Below are 6000 nucleotides of genomic sequence, written 5' to 3' on the forward strand. Positions count from 1 at the left end.
TTTTTTTTGTCTGTTCTCATTTTAGAGGAAGAGGGGCCATGGCTTTGGGAAGATAGTTAAAGATGTACATCATTATACTCTCATTAACCTACTGTGTTTTCTGCCTTTGAGGAATAAAGTAATACTTAAGACTAAATGAATGAACTAATAGAATCAAATTTTGATTAACTACATATATCACTTAATTCCAACATGCCATATAAGATTTTTCCTCTTCCTGACTACGTATGTCAATGAATACTAGCCTTTGGCATATCTATGTGTTTATGTACCTTTCATTACAGTTTAAGGCATATTTTAAACTCATCATTCTAAATAGAAATGCAGGGTTTTTGTTTTTTTTGTGTGTGAGGAAGATTAGCCCTGAGCTAACATCCATGCCAGTCCTCCTCTTTTTTTGCTGAGGAAGACTGGCCCTAGGCTAACATCCATGCCCATCTTCCTCCACTTTATATGGGACATCGCCACAGCATGGCCTGACAAGCGGTGCGTCGGTGCGCCCCCGGGACCCGAACCCGGGCTGCCAGCAGCAGAGTCTGCGCACTTAACGGCTACGCCACGGGGCCAGCCTGAAATTCAGTTTTATTGGATGAAATAATAACCAAATTCAGGAAGACCAGCCCCGTCCTAACATTTAAGACAGTTAATGAATCAACTAAGATTAAACATTTTGGCCTATAGGCCAAATGTAAACTAAGATAAACATAAACAATTGAGATCAAGGCTAAAAGAAGATGGGAATATTTATAAACAATTTATAAATATAATTTAAACATTGAAAAACCTTTATTGAGAACTTACTATGAGTTGGTTTCTAATCTGAACATTTAGTATATGTCAGTGTACAAAAAAGTAAAACCTCTGTCCACATGGTACCTTATACTTTACCATTTTACTGAATTCTCTTAAAGTTTACTGTATTATGCTATATTAACCACTAGCACTTAACACTAATAATTCACCCCGAAAATTCTACATTCTAAATTCTAAATACATACTATTGAATTTATCCCATGTAATAAATCTATTGGCTTTATTTAATTTTATTAAATATAATTCATCAGTTGCATTAAGAAAACTGGACTCATCATTAAGGTTGCAAGCTATGTCAGACTATAAGTTTGTAAAACTCAGTTTGTTTACACTAAATACCAAGGTTTTTCATTTTTTAAAAGCATTGGTGGAGAATGCTCGAATTGATCAGAACTTAACTTATTTTTAAGACTTAATTCTTTTCAAGAGTATTCTACTAATTAACATGTTAACACTCCTAGTGTACATGTCACCCCACCACTGCAAAGGCACAACCTACTCAGTTTAAACGGTGTCTTTTGGCACCTTGCTACTCACGCACTAGCAGCACCAGTCCCTGGGAGCTTGTTAGAATAAAGGATCTCTGCCCATCCCAGACCTACTCAATCAGTATCTGTATTCTAACAAAATCGCCAGGTGACTCGTATGCACATCACATTTGAGAAGCACTCTTTTAAAAATTAACCATGCCGCCAGAGTTTATAAAGCACATCTGAAATGTTGAGTCTGAAACTAAACATTTGTTATGAAATATAATTGAGCATAGATATTGAAAGAATGCTTTGCTAATTCTCAAATATCCTTCTTTATTTGTACAAATTTTCTTTTAGAATTAACTCATGAGAAACAAACAAAAAAAATAGAGGTAGAGTAAACCATCTCATAATCCAAGAAGCTATGAGCAGAGAGAAATTCTAAAAAGAATTATCAGACTACTCCCTTAGTATTGCTATGACTTTTCTCTTTCCAAAGCACTCACAAGGTCATTTTTAAGGTAGAAAAGCAAGCAGGAACTTTAAGAGGGAATATTCTTGGTACTGGGTTAGCATCTAATATCTAAGATGCTAGATAAGAGGTCAGGCAACTTGGGAGTAAAATCTATAGACTTCACTTTCCTAAACTGTAAGGACAGGAATGATAGCAGCTTTGTAATTGGCAAATCATAAAAACAATCACAAACACAGGTTACCTACTTCTAATACTTGAGCTCTTAAGTAGGTGCTCAAGACGATATCAATATCTCAAGATGATATTCAGTTACAGTATTTTCTCCAAAAATTACTTTCAGAAAAACATTTAATAATGACGGATCCTTTAGTCTAAGGATTCCCTGAAGTTGGTTGTCTAAGTATTCTTTCCACAACACACCTAGAGTTCTTCAACTCCTACGATAGGGAAAGCCTAAAGAGTTGTGAAATAAAAGAAATGAAAAATCATTTTTAAAAGGCTTACATACACCTCCCCTCTTGTAGGCCAGATAGAAACACGTTTGCTCACATGAACACTTACGGATCCAGGCATCAAGGTAATGAGTTAACCAAAGTTTCTGTAAAGAGCAGGCTTAGGAATTCCCGTTCCTCATTTATCTACAACAACCAACAATTTAAGTAAGAGTTGAGGAACCAGCAGCTTATAGAGCATGTAGATTTTTTTCCCTCTTATTTAAGATTTGGTACATTTCATCTTTACCACAGACAAGATGAGCAGAAATGAAATTAAACATTTTTTTCCTTTCATTTTCATTACCTTCTTTTTACAAAGGAAGCTAGACTATTACCTGAAATGAAATTCTGGATTTAGTACACCCTTATTCTCTAGTATCACAGGTAGCAGAGTTCATTTGACAGAGCAGTTAACCAAACATAATGGTTAGTTAACACGCTGGTTTTAAGCCAGTACAACCTGTAACCCATGGCCTGTGTTCTCCACATCTCTCACCTTGTTTGCTTCCATTATGAGGACAATAGAATATCGTGAGCTACCAAAAATATGGTTCTTCAAAACCGAAAAACAAAAAGAACTCTTCAAATATTCTCCAAAGCAAATATGAATGAAATGATACTATTCTACATTCAATATTAATAGGCAGTATTGCCAAATAAACAAAGGCAGCTCTGCAGACATTGAGCAAAGCCTACATTTAAGTCCCCAGTTAGGGGAAACTACCTCGACACAAGAAGGTTAAGGTTCCAGCACATATACCGTGCATAGAACTAAAACATCAATGCAGACCATAGGTCTCCACAGAGGCCCGAACCAAGCGACAAACAGCTTCTACCAGCCACAATTAAATCCAAGCCATAATTTAGATGCTTTAAATTAGTAACAGTTAAACCAGCCCTTTTTCACTCGGTGGGTCATAAAATCTTGCCCCCCTGCCTGTGAGTCATCAATGACTCATAAGTACTTCCTACAAGAAGCACCTGCTTTTAGGCCCATTCCTTTCAGCTGAAGTGCTGAGATCAATGATTTAGCTTCATGCTTGTTAATGCTTGCGTAGAATCCCTCGTCTCTCTCGTACTGGATAGTCCCATGCAGACTGCAGTTATTCTGCAAACAGGTAGTGGTCTGCTGCTGGCTGGTGAGAAGACAAATCTACAAAAGGGCACTAAGAGTAGACAATTGGGAGGGAAAAGCCATTTTTCTCTTTTCACTGTTGGCCATTGTGGATATGCCTCTCCCTTAACTTCTCATCCTACGGGGCTACCCTGTGCAGCTATGCTTCCTCAGATACCAACATCTTCCTTCTCTCACAGTTTGGTTTGGGTTTACAAAAAAAAGGAGCTTTTTCCCTTCGTTTGCTCCATCACTAGCTTTAGAACAGGATCCTTTGAAAACTATTAAAAACTGAGATGGAGAAAAAAAATGCAATCGTTCTTAGAAGCTTTCTGTCCTAATATCAAGCTAAGGACAAGACAAGTACAGTGGCCGGTTCTCCATCAGATCTAAACAAGACAGGTCAGATCATTTGTCTAGATTTTTTTCAGCGACTTTCATTGAACACTTCCTATCCACGCGAGCAATATAAAAAAAGAAAGGGGAAATGTTTAAGGAGGGATAGAAGAGAGAAGAAAGGAAGGCTGAGATGAGAATGCGGAGAGCAAATTTTAAATTCTGACAAATAGCCATGACTAGCCATTCCTGAAAACTCGGTCAGAAATTCTGCCAGGTCCATGGCCGACCTGAACTCACCTTTGGTGTAGTCACTCTCCATAAGTCAGTCTTCTGAGTCCAGATTGGCTCCTTGTTGACCCCAATTCAAAAGCTGCGAAATAAACGAAGGACAGATGAGTGATACCTGCAGGAATGGTGCTACAGAAGTGCAGAGTATCACTTACTAACGTCATAAATAATGAAAGACTAATAAATAATAAATTAGAAAGAAAAGACCCTCCTTATTGCCACTTCATGGCTTCCTAACAATTTATATCCACAGTAGCAGGCACCAATTGGATAACTGTTTATTGAATGGATGAATGCATATTCATAGAAGGTCTTGCAATTCGTTATTTCCCTCCACAACTTTTATGTTATGTTTTTTTCTGTGTATTTCAAAAATATTTAAAAATGAAATTTGCTAAAATAATCTTTTATTGTTAAAACACCTTTAATCCCCCCTTTCCTTTTAAACACAATTTACCTCAGACCCTGTACTAATTGTAGCGTCAGAGGTAAACAGAAAAAAAATCACTTTTGTGTAATCGGATGAAGACAGTGCTTTCCCTGAGGGTTGGTACCGAAACAGGAACTGTGAACTAAAGGGAGAAGGATATATGTTTTAACACCAGACCTTTGGGATACTATTCAACAAATATTTACTATATTCAGACCAATATGTTCTGGAGAAAGAAACGTGATGATGACATACATCTTGCCATTTAGGGACAAGTAGAAATGGTGCAACCATTATTAAATTTAAAATATTATTTTTAAATATTTTTAGTAAATACTTATGCAGTAAGTAATACTTAGTAAATACTTATGCAGGTAAATTTTCTTTTGGAAGTATGTATAGCATTAATGGCTTTAAGTTTACGTTCTCCATTTTAAACAATTTGTCAGGCCGACAGAATAAAAGCTTCGCATAAACCAGCATTGTCCACACTCAGAATTGTGATCAGGACACTCAACTAAGGACTGTGAGTACAATTTGTAGATGCCATTCCTTTCCTTAGATATAAATAAATTCTTCAGTATGAAAGACCAGGTTAAAAGAAGGTACTGTAATATGTATACTCGAGACAGAGATACATAGACCTAAGGTTGCAATGGGACAAATTGTGTCCCCAAAGAATTGCAGTATCTAAGTGGGATATTTCAGAGGCAAGGAAGAGATGGAGGAGTATGATTGAAAGTCACCTACACTCTTAGTAACTAAGTGCATGAAATCATAGCACTATGGAGCCCCCACTGTATGCTGCACACCTCACTGGGTGCTTTACATCCATTATCTTTCATCTTTACAATGAGTCTTTTAGGGAGTAGTCTAAAGAGAAAGGTTAAGTTAACAAGGGTTAAGCTTAATTTGCTCAAAGTCATACACCGGGTAGTTGACAAGGATGGGCTCTGAACACAAGCCTGACTGATTTCAAAACCTGTAGTATTCCTTTCATGAAGCCAGCAGACATTCTAGAACTTCCCTCTGCCAATGGACAAATGGAGGGAGGGAAGCCTGAGATGTTTACGGCAGCTGCTGAGCCCACTGACATTCCTGCCTCTTCTCACCCAAGTATGTCCAGCTGCTTCTCAGTGAGAGCCTTGGCAGGATTTCTGGGGTAGAGAAGGGACTCTGCTAACCAGATCAGGGTACATTGGGAGATGGCTTATTGGGCCCTAGACACCTGTAAGTAAGTTCCCTTCTTTGCAGAGTTGCCATATAGCATATAAGACACCCAGTTAAATTTGAATTTCAGATAAGCAATGAATAATTTTTTAGTATAAGTATGTCCCCAATATAGCAGACAGTGCATGGGACAACTTATTTGCTAAATTTGGCAACCCTCCTTTGTCCTATTTCAAAATGTCTTAAATTAGACAGACTGCATGTATGCTGGAGTAACTTAAACTCTATGCATGATCTTTACTTAGAATTATGATATCCTGGCTATTGACTGGAACTGTGAGAAACTCAGCCGCGAGCACACCTCCCCCTGTCCCCAACCGACTCCAAGCTGTTAGATGGTTTGT

This window comes from Ceratotherium simum, chromosome 13 (genome assembly GCF_057802395.1).
Source record: "Ceratotherium simum simum isolate JZ-2026a chromosome 13, ASM5780239v1, whole genome shotgun sequence".
NCBI lineage: Eukaryota > Metazoa > Chordata > Mammalia > Perissodactyla > Rhinocerotidae > Ceratotherium > Ceratotherium simum.